Source organism: Oncorhynchus gorbuscha, linkage group LG06 (genome assembly GCF_021184085.1).
Source record: "Oncorhynchus gorbuscha isolate QuinsamMale2020 ecotype Even-year linkage group LG06, OgorEven_v1.0, whole genome shotgun sequence".
In the NCBI taxonomy this organism is placed as follows: Eukaryota; Metazoa; Chordata; class Actinopteri; order Salmoniformes; family Salmonidae; genus Oncorhynchus; species Oncorhynchus gorbuscha.
The window spans coordinates 8632121-8646485 of NC_060178.1; the positions used below are offsets into that span (position 1 = coordinate 8632121).

Below are 14365 nucleotides of genomic sequence, written 5' to 3' on the forward strand. Positions count from 1 at the left end.
TCTCTCTCTCTCAATTAAATTAAATTCACTGGGCTTTATTGGCATGGGAAACGTGTTAACATTGCCAAAGCAAGTGAGGTAGATAATATACAAAAGTGGAATAAACAATAAAAATGAACAGAAAACATTACACATACAGAAGTTTCAAAACAATAAATACATTACAAATGTCATATTATATATATATATACATACAGTGTTGTAACAATGTACAAATGGTTAAAGTACACAAGGGAAAATAAATAAGCATAAATATGGGTTGTATTTACAATGGTGTTTGTTCTTCACTGGTTGCCCTTTTCTTGTGACAACAGGTCACAAATCTTGCTGCTGTGATGGCACACTGTGGAATTTCACCCAGTAGATATGGGAGTTTATCAAAATAGGATTTTTTTTTCGAATTCTTTGTGGATCTGTGTAATCTGAGGGAAATATGTCTCTCTAATATGGTCATACATTGGGCAGGAGGTTAGGAAGTGCAGCTTATTTTCCACCTAATTTTTGTGGGCAGTGAGCACATAGCCTGTCTTCTCTTGAGAGCCATGTCTGTCTACGGCGGCCTTTCTCAATAGCAAGGCTATGCTCACTAAATCTGTACATAGTCAAAGCTTTCCTTAAATTTGGGTCAGTCACGGTTCAGGTATTCTGCCACGGTTTCTTGTTTTGGGCCAAATAGCATTCTAGTTTGCTCTGTTTTTTTATGAATTCTTTCCAATGTGTCAAGTAATTATCTTTTTGTTTTCTCATGATTTGGTTGGGTCTAATTGTGCTGCTGTCCTGGGGCTCTGTAGGGTGTGTTTGTGTACAGAGCCCCATGACCATTGTTAAGGATTAGGGGACTCTTCTCCAGGTTCATCTCTCTGTAGGTAATGGCTTTGTTATGGAAGGTTTGGGAATCGCTTCCTTTTAGGTGGTTGTAGATTTTAACGGCTCTTTTCTGGATTTAGATTATTAGTGGGTATCGGCATAATTCTGCTCTGCATGCATTATTTGGTGTTTTATCTTGTACACGGGGGATATTTTTGCAGAATTTTAACCACGGTCAACCAAAGGCAAAATAAAATCACAAATTCCATTCACTTGGCATTTCCCTGTGTTTCAGAATATTTTTGGATGTACTCAGGGGCATTTATAATAATTCATTATAGTTTCAGCTATCAGACACGTTTAATAAAAATGTTTTTGTTATGCTAATTTATGCAGAATTGCATCCTGGGAAAATGGAAAAACACTCATATTTTACCTGGTAAAATAACAGTTCAAACGTGTTTTCACCTCTCCATCTACAGGCAGACAAAATAACATTGAACGTTCATTTAAATTATTTGATTTTTTTATCAATAGTAGTGGTGCTATAACCATTAGGCTAAAACGTTTGTTCTGGAAGGATTTGCTCCTCTACATTACTCGTGTACAACTCATACTTACCTGGCAAGGGAGACACCGTGATCAAGAAGGCGGTTCACCCAGGGCGAGGCTCAGCCATTGCACTCCGGCTGTGCTGACCCCTGCGAATTTCTCAAATGTGGAAATCTCGATTGCATAATTTCTGGTAGTGGGGGACTGCGTTCGCGCTCTCCCCTGATTTCATGTTAAAAAAAACCCTCTGGTTCATCGTTTTTCAACTCAACGAGTTCATTGATATGTTGTTATCACGCTTATTTCTTATCATTTGGGTGGCATATTTAAAAGCTCTGCTGTTTAATTCCTAAAATCAACAGTTTATCCATGTCCATAACCCGGATTGCTGTGCTGTATCTGTTCATGTGTTGTTTTCTAATGTTAGGAATATGTGAAAAATAGAAATAATTGGCAATTTTAGCATAATTAATGAAAAGGGTATGCTGTCTTTTTTGGTTCAATTTATTTCATTTTTGAGACTTTGTAATTTAAGACTTTACAGTAATAAACTCATGAAGTTTAGCAGGGTCCCTGGTTAGTACTTGGATTGGAGACCGTGTGGGAATAATAGGCGCTGTAAACGTTTACTGATTTTGGACAGTAGGAGGCGCTTTCCCTTGTAAACAGGCACACTTCTTCCAGATGGTTACCTGTCAACCATTACTGCTGACATGTGTGTTGTTTTGTCAAATAAACATTGTGAACTCCAGAAAGGCCTGAATCACAGAGGAACTTTCCCTGGGAATGTCTTTGTTTTTCAACCAGACAGTTTTTCCAGTTTTCTGTAGCTTTTGAACAGGTGCTTCTGGTAAGAGCAGGGGGAGGTGTATATGCTTCCTCATTAACAACTAACTCCTGGTTTACCATTAGTTGAAAACATCTTGAGCTCCTGTTCAACCTGGAGTTTCTGATGCTAAAAACCGACCCCACTATATACCAAGTTAATTCACGTGAAGTATTATCATAGCTGTGTACAAGCTTGTTTCTTATTTTTATTTGTGTGTTTTTGCTCTACCTTCTTTAATTGTTAGTATTACATTGTTATTGATTAATAATTGTAATGTTGAGTTTATAGCTTGCAAGAAAGGAATTGTACTGTACTTGTGAACTCTAGTGATAAATTCATGGACATTAACTTGAATCTCTCTCTATCCACTCTCTCTTTCTCTATCCCTCTCTCTCTCTATCCCCCTATCCCCCTCTCTCTCTGGAAATCCCCCTTGCATAATTTATGGTAGTGGGGGACTCTCTCCCTCTCTCTCCCTCTGATCTTGATGTTAAAAAAATATACTAACAGATTTAATTTGACATGTGTTTCAACTCAAGAGTTCAATTGAGTTTCTTGTTGAGGAGAAATGTTCTTATCAGATGATTGGCTCTTAAAACTCAACCTAATTGCCTCAGACATACATTTTGTCTTCTCATAACCCGGATGGATGTGTGTGATCTGTTATTGTGATGGGTGATTATGCCTCTCATGTCCTGATTATGTGAAGGAAAAGGCCTACTTCTGAATGCATACTTTCTCCCTCATCGGAATCTGGATTGAGGTCTTTTATTTTCAAGATTATTAAATCATTTTTAGGACAGTTTGTCTCTTATCCCCACATCCCATTACCATCCCAACAGACATCCCTTCCTCTATCCATTTCCCTATCAACCTTCTATCCCTCAGACATTTCCCTGGTCAACCATTACTCTCAACAGACATTTCCCTGGTCAACCATTACCATCCACAGACATTTCCTCTCAACCATTACCATGACACAGACATTTCAATTAAATTAAATTCACTGGGCTTTATTGGACATGGGAAACCATTAACATTGCCAAAGCAAGGTCAAGATTAATGACAAAAGTGGAATAAACAATAAAAATGAACAGAAAACATTACCATACAGAAGTTTCCCTGGTCAACAATAAATACATTACAAATGTCATTTCCCTGGTATATACATTACCACGTGTTGTAACAATGTACAAATGGTTAAAGTACACAAGGGAAAATAAATAAGCATAAATATGGGTTGTATTTACAATGGTGTTTGTTCTTCACTGGTTGCCCTTTTCTTGTGGCAACAGGTCACAAATCTTGCTGCTGTGATGGCACACTGTGGAATTTCACCCAGTAGATATGGGAGTTTATCAAAATGTTCAATATGATGTGGTATTATCAGTAGTAGAGGATTTTTTTTTCAAATTCTTTGGCAAGGAGACACCGTGATCAATCTGTTCATCTGAGGGAAATATGTCTCTCTAATTGGTCATACATTGGGCAGGAGGTTAGGAAGTGCAGCTTATTTTCCACCTAATTTTTGTGGGCAGTGAGCACATAGCCTGTTTCTGGTTGAGAGCCATGTCTGTCTACGGCGGCCTTTCTCAATGAAGGCTATGCTCAAAAATCTGTACATAGTCAAAGCTTTAATTTGAATTTGTTTCAACTCAAGGTTCAGGTATTCTGCCAGTTTCTTGTTTTGGGCCAAATAGCATTCAGTTTGCTTGTTTTTTTAAAATTCAACCAATGTGTCAAGTAATTATCTTTTTGTTTTCTCATGATTTGGATGGATTGTGCTGCTGTCCTGGGGCTCTGTAGGGTGTGTTTGTGTCAGAGCCCCATGACCAGCTTGTTAGATTAGGGGCCTCTTCTCCAGGTTCATCTCTCTGTAGGTAATGGCTTTGTTGGAGGTGATTATGCTGGTACTGAAGAGGAGGCCTCACCTGATGCATACTTTTGCCCCTCAACAGAATCTGGATGGAAGGTTTGGGAATCAAGCTTATTAAATCATTTTTAGGTGGTTGTAGAATTTAAGACTCTTTTCTGGATTTAGATTATTAGTGGGTATCAGACATTTCTGCTCTGCAACCATTATTTGGTGTTTTATGTTGTACAACAGGGATATTTTTGCAGAATTTTAACCACGCCACAGAAATTTCCCTGGTAAAATCACAAATTCCATTCACTTGGCTTTATGTGTGTTTCAGAATATTTTTGGATGTACTCAGGGGCATTTATAATAATTCATTATAGTTTCAGCTGGTCAGACACGTTTAATAAAAATGTTTTTGTTATGCTAATTTATGACAGAATTGCATCCTGGTCAAATGGAAAAACACTCATTTTTCAACCATTAAAATAAAGTTCAAACGTGTTTTCACCTCTCCATCTACAGGCAGACAAAATAACATTGAACCCTTTCAATATGATTTGGTTTTTTTTTCTCAATAGCCGTAGGTGGTATAACCATTAGGCTAAAACGTTTGTTCTGGAAACACTTCCCACATTACTCGTGTACAACTCATACTTACCTGGCAAGGGAGACACCGTGATCAAGAAGGCGGTTCACCCAGGGCGAGGCTCAGCCATTGCACTCCGGCTGTGCTGACCCCTGCGAATTTCTCAAATGTGGAAATCTCGATTGCATAATTTCTGGTAGTGGGGGACTGCGTTCGCGCTCTCCCCTGATTTCATGTTAAAAAAACCCTCTGGTTCAGATTTTAATTTGACATTGATATTTCAATCACGCTTATTTTTTTCATTTGGGTGAAATTATATTTATCAGTAGATCTGCTGTTTAAGATCCTAAAATCAACAGTTTATCTTCTCATCCTTTGCTGGATGCTGTATCTGTTCATGTGATGTTTTGCCTAATGTTAGAATATGTGGAAAATAGAAATAATTGAATGCAATTTTAGCATAATTAATGAAAAGGGTATGCTGCTATATTTGGTTCAATTTACTTGTTTTTGAGACTCAGTAACTTTATATACTTTACCGTAATAAACTCATGAAGTTTAGCATTTCGCGACTGGTTAGTACTTGGATTGGAGACATTTCCCTGGGAATAATAGGCGCTGTAAACGTTTACTGATTTTGGACAGTAGGATTACGCAACAGACATTTCCCTGGTCAAACAGGCACACTTCTTCCAGATGGTCAACCATTCTGCTGCTGTGTGTTGTTTTGTCAAATAAACATTGTGAACTCCGAGAAAGGCCTGAATCACAGAGGAACTTTTGGGAATGTCTTTGTTTTTCAACCAGACAGTTTTTCCAGTTTTCTGTAGCTTTTGAACAGGTGCTTCTGGTAAGAGCAGGGGGAGGTGTATATGCTTCCTCATTAACAACTAACTCCTGGTTTACCGGTCAAAACATCTTGAGCTCCTGTTCACCCGACCTGGAGTTTCTGATGCTAAAAACCGACCCCACTATATACCAAGTTAATTCACGTGTGTTATTATCATAGCTGTGTACAAGCTTGTTTCTTATTTTTATTTGTGTGTTTTTGCTTATTTTTTATTTGTGTTGTTTTTGCTCTACCATTAACTTTAATTGTTAGTATTACCTTGCAAGGGATTGATTAATAATTGTAATGTTGAGTTTATAGCTCAAGAAATTGTACTGTACTTGTGCACCCCTGACATTCAAATGTGAAATCTCTCTTGCATAATTTATGGTATCCCTCTCTTCTCTATCCCCCTGATCTTGATGTTAAAAAAATATCCTAACAGATTTAATTTGACATGTGTTTCAACTCAAGAGTTCAATTGAGTTTCTTGTTGAGGAGAAATGTTCTTATCAGATGATTGGCTCTTAAAACTCAACCTAATTGCCTCAGACATACATTTTGTCTTCTCATAACCCGGATGGATGTGTGTGATCTGTTATTGTGATCTCTGATTATGCCTGTCATCTCCTCTTATCTCTCTCTCTCTCCTCTTCTGAATGCTACTTTCTCTCTCTGGATCTCTCTCTCTCTCTCTCTCTCTCTCTCTCTCTCTATCCTTTCCCTCTCTAACCTATTCTCTCTCATTCCCCCTATCCCTCTCTATCCCCCTATCTCTCTCTCTATCCCCCATTATCCCTCTCTATCCCCATCTCCTCTCTATCCCCCTATCCCATTACTATCCCCCTATCTCTCTTCTCCCTATCCCATTATCCCTCTCTCTCAGACATTTCCCTGGTCTCTCTCATTCTCTCTCTCTCTCTTTCTCTCTCTCCTCTACTCTCTCTCTCTTTCCCTCTCAATTAAATTAAATTCACTGGGCTTTATTGGCATGGGAAACGTGTTAACATTGCCAAAGCAAGTGAGGTAGATAATATACAAAAGTGGAATAAACAATAAAAATGAACAGAAAACATTACACATACAGAAGTTTCAAAACAATAAATACATTACAAATGTCATATTATATATATATATACAGTGTTGTAACAATGTACAAATGGTTAAAGTACACAAGGGAAAATAAATAAGCATAAATATGGGTTGTATTTACAATGGTGTTTGTTCTTCACTGGTTGCCCTTTTCTTGTGGCAACAGGTCACAAATCTTGCTGCTGTGATGGCACACTGTGGAATTTCACCCAGTAGATATGGGAGTTTATCAAAATAGGATTTTTTTCGAATTCTTTGTGGATCTGTGTAATCTGAATCTGGGAAATATGTCTCTCTAATATGGTCATACATTGGGCAGGAGGTTAGGAAGTGCAGCTTATTTTCCACCTAATTTTTGTGGGCAGTGAGCACATAGCCTGTCTTCTCTTGAGAGCCATGTCTGTCTTCACCCAGGCGGCTTTCTCAATAGCAAGGCTATGCTCACTAAATCTGTACATAGTCAAAGCTTTCCTTAAATTTGGGTCAGTCACGGTGGTCAGGTATTCTGCCACGGTGACTCTTGTTTTGGGCCAAATAGCATTCTAGTTTGCTCTGTTTTTTTGATGAATTCTTTCCAATGTGTCAAGTAATTATCTTTTTGTTTTCTCATGATTTGGTTGGGTCTAATTGTGCTGCTGTCCTGGGGCTCTGTAGGGTGTGTTTGTGTACAGAGCCCCATGACCAGCTTGCTTAGATTAGGGACTCTTCTCCAGGTTCATCTCTCTGTAGGTAATGGCTTTGTTATGGAAGGTTTGGGAATCGCTTCCTTTTAGGTGGTTGTAGAATTTAAATCTCTTTTCTGGATTTAGATTATTAGTGGGTATCGGCATAATTCTGCTCTGCATGCATTATTTGGTGTTTTATGTTGTACACAGGGGATATTTTTGCAGAATTTTAACCACGAGACAGAAATTTCAAAATAAAATCACAAATTCCATTCACTTGGCTTTATGTGTGTTTCAGAATATTTTTGGATGTACTCAGGGGCATTTATAATAATTCATTATAGTTTCAGCTATCAGACACGTTTAATAAAAATGTTTTTGTTATGCTAATTTATGCAGAATTGCATCCTGGGAAAATGGAAAAACACTCACATTTTACGAGTAAAATAACAGTTCAAACGTGTTTTCACCTCTCCATCTACAGGCAGACAAAATAACATTGAACGTTCATTTAAATTATTTGCTTTTTTCTCAATAGCCGTGGTGCTATAACCATTAGGCTAAAACGTTTGTTCTGGAAACACTATCCCACATTACTCGTGTACAACTCATACTTACCTGGCAAGGGAGACACCGTGATCAAGAAGGCGGTTCACCCAGGGCGAGGCTCAGCCATTGCACTCCGGCTGTGCTGACCCCTGCGAATTTCTCAAATGTGGAAATCTCGATTGCATAATTTCTGGTAGTGGGGGACTGCGTTCGCGCTCTCCCCTGATTTCATTGTGAAAAAAAACCCTCTGGTTCATCGTTTTTCAACTAAACGAAGCATTGATATGTATATATCACGCTTATTTTTTATCATTTGGGTGGCATATTTATAGTAGCTCTGCTGTTTACAGATCCTAAAATCAACAGTTTATCCATGTCCATCGCTTTGGATGGATGTGCTGTATCCGATTCATGTGTTGTTTTCTAATGTTAGAATATGTGGAAAATAGAAATAATTGGCAATTTTAGCATAATTAATGAAAAGGGTATGCTGCTATATTTGGTTCAATTTACTTGTTTTTGAGACTCAGTAACTTTATATACTTTACCGTAATAAACTCATGAAGTTTAGCAGGGTCCGACTGGTTAGTACTTGGATTGGAGACCGTGTGGGAATAATAGGCGCTGTAAACGTTTACTGATTTTGGACAGTAGGAGGCGCTGTGTCCCCGTTGTAAACAGGCACACTTCTTCCAGATGGTCTACCGTCTCTGCTGCTGTGTGTTGTTTTGTCAAATAAACATTGTGAACTCCGAGAAAGGCCTGAATCACAGAGGAACTTTTGGGAATGTCTTTGTTTTTCAACCAGACAGTTTTTCCAGTTTTCTGTAGCTTTTGAACAGGTGCTTCTGGTAAGAGCAGGGGAGGTGTATATGCTTCCTCATTAACAACTAACTCCTGGTTTACCGAAGTTGAAAACATCTTGAGCTCCTGTTCACCCGACCTGGAGTTTCTGATGCTAAAAACCGACCCCACTATATACCAAGTTAATTCACGTGTGTTATTATCATAGCTGTGTACAAGCTTGTTTCTTATTTTTATTTGTGTGTTTTTGCTCTACCTTCTTTAATTGTTAGTATTACATTGTTATTGATTAATAATTGTAATGTTGAGTTTATAGCTTGCAAGAAAGGAATTGTACTGTACTTGTGCAACCGGACATTAACACCTTTCTCTGGAAGGATCCACTCAACTCTTTCTCTCATGTTAGGATCCCTCTCTCTCTCTGATCCCCCTATCCCCCTCTCTCTCTCATCCCCCTATCACTCCTCTCTCTCTCTCTCCCCTCTCTCTTCTCTCTCTCTCTCTCTCTCTCTCTCATAATTTCTGGTCTCTGGGGGACTGCTTCTCTCTCTTGAGGAGAAATCTCTTATCAGATGATTGGCAAGTTAAACTCAACCTCTATCTCTCTCTATCTCTCTCTCTCTCTCTCTCTCTCTCTACCCGGATCCCTCTCTCTCTCTTCTCCTGGGTGATTATCCCTCTCTCTCTGATTATCTGAAGGAAAAGGCCTCTCTGAATCATACTTTCCCTGCTCCCTCATCTCTCTCTCTCTCTGGATTGAGGTCTCCTTTATTCTCTCTCAAGATTATTAAATCATTTTCTCTCTCAGTTTGTAATCCTATCCCTCTCTATCCCCCATCTCTCTCATGACCCTCTCTATCCCCTCATCTTCCCTGGTCTATCCATTATCCCTGACTCTATCCATTTCCCTATCCCCTCATCCATCTCTCTCTCTCTCTCTCTCCTCTCTTCCTCTCTCTCTCTTTCCCTGGTCTCCATCTCTCTCTCTCTTTCTCCTCTCTCTCCAATTAAATTAAATTCACTGGGCTTTATTGGCATGGGAAACGTGTTAACATTGCCAAAGCAAGTGAGGTAGATAATATACAAAAGTGGAATAAACAATAAAAATGAACAGAAAACATTACACATACAGAAGTTTCAAAACAATAAATACATTACAAATGTCATATTATATATATATATACATACAGTGTTGTAACAATGTACAAATGGTTAAAGTACACAAGGGAAAATAAATAAGCATAAATATGGGTTGTATTTACAATGGTGTTTGTTCTTCACTGGTTGCCCTTTTCTTGTGACAACAGGTCACAAATCTTGCTGCTGTGATGGCACACTGTGGAATTTCACCCAGTAGATATGGGAGTTTATCAAAATAGGATTTTTTTTTCGAATTCTTTGTGGATCTGTGTAATCTGAATCTGGGAAATATGTCTCTCTAATATGGTCATACATTGGGCAGGAGGTTAGGAAGTGCAGCTTATTTTCCACCTAATTTTTGTGGGCAGTGAGCACATAGCCTGTCTTCTCTTGAGAGCCATGTCTGTCTACGGCGGCCTTTCTCAATAGCAAGGATGTTAAAAAAATATACTATGCTCACTAAATCTGTACATAGTCAAAGCTTTCCTTAAATTTGGGTCAGTCACGGTGGTCAGGTATTCTGCCACGGTGTACTCTCTGTTTTGGGCCAAATAGCATTCTAGTTTGCTCTGTTTTTTATGAATTCTTTCCAATGTGTCAAGTAATTATCTTTTTGTTTTCTCATGATTTGGTTGGGTCTAATTGTGCTGCTGTCCTGGGGCTCTGTAGGGTGTGTTTGTGTAAAGAGCCCCATGACCAGCTTGCTTAGATTAGGGGACTCTTCTCCAGGTTCATCTCTCTGTAGGTAATGGCTTTGTTATGGAAGGTTTGGGAATCGCTTAAGACCTTTTAGGTGGTTGTAGAATTTAACGGCTCTTTTCTGGATTTAGATTATTAGTGGGTATCGGCATAATTCTGCTCTGCATGCATTATTTGGTGTTTTATGTTGTACACGGGGATATTTTTGCAGAATTTTAACCACGAGACGAAAAGGCAAAATAAAATCACAAATTCCATTCACTTGGCTTTATGTGTGTTTCAGAATATTTTTGGATGTACTCAGGGGCATTTATAATAATTCATTATAGTTTCAGCTATCAGACACGTTTAATAAAAATGTTTTTGTTATGCTAATTTATGCAGAATTGCATCCTGGGAAAATGGAAAAACACTCATATTTCCGGTAAAATAACAGTTCAAACGTGTTTTCACCTCTCCATCTACAGGCAGACAAAATAACATTGAACGTTCATTTAAATTATTTGCTTTTTTTATCAATAGCCGTGGTGCTATAACCATTAGGCTAAAACGTTTGTTCTGGAAACACTATCCCACATTACTCGTGTACAACTCATACTTACCTGGCAAGGGAGACACCGTGATCAAGAAGGCGGTTCACCCAGGGCGAGGCTCAGCCATTGCACTCCGGCTGTGCTGACCCCTGCGAATTTCTCAAATGTGGAAATCTCGATTGCATAATTTCTGGTAGTGGGGGACTGCGTTCGCGCTCTCCCCTGATTTCATTGTGAAAGTAAACCCTCTGGTTCATCGTTTTTTAAGTAAACGAAGCATTGATATGTATATATCACGCTTATTTTTTATCATTTGGGTGGTTATATTTATAGTACCTCTGCTGTTTACAGATCCTAAAATCAACAGTTTATCCATGTCCATCGCTTTGCTCGGTGCTGTATCCGATTCATGTGTTGTTTTCTAATGTTAGGAATATGTGGAAAATAGAAATAATTGGCAATTTTAGCATAATTAATGAAAAGGGTATGCTGCTATATTTGGTTCAATTTACTTGTTTTTGAGACTCAGTAACTTTATATACTTTACCGTAATAAACTCATGAAGTTTAGCAGGGTCCGACTGGTTAGTACTTGGATTGGAGACCAGTGGGAATAATAGGCGCTGTAAACGTTTACTGATTTTGGACAGTAGGAGGCGCTGTGTCCCCGTTGTAAACAGGCACACTTCTTCCAGATGGTCTACCGTCTCTGCTGCTGTGTGTTTTTTGTCAAATAAACATTGTGAACTCCGAGAAAGGCCTGAATCACAGAGGAACTTTTGGGAATGTCTTTGTTTTTCAACCAGACAGTTTTTCCAGTTTTCTGTAGCTTTTGAACAGGTGCTTCTGGTAAGAGCAGGGGAGGTGTATATGCTTCCTCATTAACAACTAACTCCTGGTTTACCGAAGTTGAAAACATCTTGAGCTCCTGTTCACCCGACCTGGAGTTTCTGATGCTAAAAACCGACCCCACTATATACCAAGTTAATTCACGTGTGTTATTATCATAGCTGTGTACAAGCTTGTTTCTTATTTTTATTTGTGTGTTTTTGCTCTACCTTCTTTAATTGTTAGTATTACATTGTTATTGATTAATAATTGTAATGTTGAGTTTATAGCTTGCAAGAAAGGAATTGTACTGTACTTGTGCACAGGACAATAACTTGAAATTCTCTTTCTCTCTCTCTATCCCCCCCTTTCTCTCTCTATCTCTCTCTCTATCCCTTCTCTCTCTCTATCCCTTCTCTCTCTCTATCCCCCTATCCCTCTCTCTCTCTCTCTCTCTCTCTGCAGGATCTCTCTCTCTCTCTCTCTCTCTTGACATCTCTCTCTCTCTCTCTCTCTTCTCTCTCTCTCTCTCTCTCTCTCTCTCTCTCTCTCTATCTCTCTCTGATCCCTCTCTCTTCTTCCCTCTCTCTGATCTGGCTCTATCTCTCTCTGATCCCCTCTATCTCTCTCTCTCTCTCTCTCTCTCTCTCTCTCTCTCTCTCTCTCTCTCTCTCTCTCTCTCTTCTCTCTCCTCCATCTCTCTCATTCTCTGAAGGAAAAGGCCTCTCTTCTGAATCTCTCTCTCTCTCTCTCTCTCTCTCTCTCTGACCCCTATCTCTTCTTCTCTCTCTCTATCCCCCTATCCCTCTCTATCCCCCTATCCTCTCTATCCCCCTATCCCTCTCTATCCCCCTATCTCTCTCTCTATCCCCTATCCCTCTCTATCCCCTATCTCTCTCTCTATCCCCTATCCCTCTCTCTCTCTCTCTCTCTCTCTCTCTCTCTCTCTCTCTCTCTCTCTCTCTCTCTCTCTCTCTCTTCCTCTGGTCTCTCTCTCTCTCTCTCTTCTCTCCTCAATTAAATTAAATTCACTGGGCTTTATTGGCATGGGAAACGTGTTAACATTGCCAAAGCAAGTGAGGTAGATAATATACAAAAGTGTAATAAACAATAAAAATGAACAGAGAACATTACACATACAGAAGTTTCAAAACAATAAATACATTACAAATGTCATATTATATATATATATACAGTGTTGTAACAATGTACAAATGGTTAAAGTACACAAGGGAAAATAAATAAGCATAAATATGGGTTGTATTTACAATGGTGTTTGTTCTTCACTGGTTGCCCTTTTCTTGTGGCAACAGGTCACAAATCTTGCTGCTGTGATGGCACACTGTGGAATTTCACCCAATAGATATGGGAGTTTATCAAAATAGGAGTTTTTTTCGAATTCTTTGTGGATCTGTGTAATCTGTGTAATCTGAGGGAAATATGTCTCTCTAATATGGTCATACATTGGGCAGGAGGTTAGGAAGTGCAGCTTATTTTCCACCTAATTTTTGTGGGCAGTGAGCACATAGCCTGTCTTCTCTTGAGAGCCATGTCTGTCTACGGCGGCCTTTCTCAATAGCAAGGCTATGCTCACTAAATCTGTACATAGTCAAAGCTTTCCTTAAATTTGGGTCAGTCACGGTGGTCAGGTATTCTGCCACGGTGTACTCTCTGTTTTGGGCCAAATAGCATTCTAGTTTGCTCTGTTTTTTTATGAATTCTTTCCAATGTGTCAAGTAATTATCTTTTTGTTTTCTCATGATTTGGTTGGGTCTAATTGTGCTGCTGTCCTGGGGCTCTGTAGGGTGTGTTTGTGTACAGAGCCCCATGACCAGCTTGCTTAGATTAGGGGACTCTTCTCCAGGTTCATCTCTCTGTAGGTAATGGCTTTGTTATGGAAGGTTTGGGAATCGCTTCCTTTTAGGTGGTTGTAGAATTTAACGGCTCTTTTCTGGATTTAGATTATTAGTGGGTATCGGCATAATTCTGCTCTGCATGCATTATTTGGTGTTTTATGTTGTACACGGGGGATATTTTTGCAGAATTTTAACCACGAGACGAGAAAGGCAAAATAAAATCACAAATTCCATTCACTTGGCTTTATGTGTGTTTCAGAATATTTTTGGATGTACTCAGGGGCATTTATAATAATTCATTATAGTTTCAGCTATCAGACACGTTTAATAAAAATGTTTTTGTTATGCTAATTTATGCAGAATTGCATCCTGGGAAAATGGAAAAACACTCATATTTTACGAGTAAAATAACAGTTCAAACGTGTTTTCACCTCTCCATCTACAGGCAGACAAAATAACATTGAACGTTCATTTAAATTATTTGCTTTTTTTCTCAATAGCCGTGGTGCTATAACCATTAGGCTAAAACGTTTGCACGGGAAACACTATCCCACATTACTCGTGTACAACTCATACTTACCTGGCAAGGGAGACACCGTGATCAAGAAGGCGGTTCACCCAGGGCGAGGCTCAGCCATTGCACTCCGGCTGTGCTGACCCCTGCGAATTTCTCAAATGTGGAAATCTCGATTGCATAATTTCTGGTAGTGGGGGACTGCGTTCGCGCTCTCCCCTG

The 14365-nt window shown here is 39.1% G+C and overlaps 5 non-coding genes across 5 annotated transcripts; all 5 read left to right on the plus strand.

Moving 5' to 3' along the window:
• The first annotated feature begins 1420 nt into the window (after positions 1 to 1420).
• LOC124038847 lies at positions 1421 to 1584 on the plus strand. Its single transcript, XR_006839450.1, has one exon. It is a non-coding gene; the product is annotated as a U1 spliceosomal RNA (small nuclear RNA).
• Positions 1585 to 4699: 3115 nt separating this feature from the next.
• LOC124038849 lies at positions 4700 to 4863 on the plus strand. Its single transcript, XR_006839452.1, has one exon. It is a non-coding gene; the product is annotated as a U1 spliceosomal RNA (small nuclear RNA).
• Positions 4864 to 7831: 2968 nt separating this feature from the next.
• LOC124038850 lies at positions 7832 to 7995 on the plus strand. Its single transcript, XR_006839453.1, has one exon. It is a non-coding gene; the product is annotated as a U1 spliceosomal RNA (small nuclear RNA).
• Positions 7996 to 11007: 3012 nt separating this feature from the next.
• Positions 11008 to 11171, plus strand: LOC124038851. The gene has a single exon (XR_006839454.1). It is a non-coding gene; the product is annotated as a U1 spliceosomal RNA (small nuclear RNA).
• Positions 11172 to 14201: 3030 nt separating this feature from the next.
• LOC124038852 lies at positions 14202 to 14365 on the plus strand. The gene has a single exon (XR_006839455.1). It is a non-coding gene; the product is annotated as a U1 spliceosomal RNA (small nuclear RNA).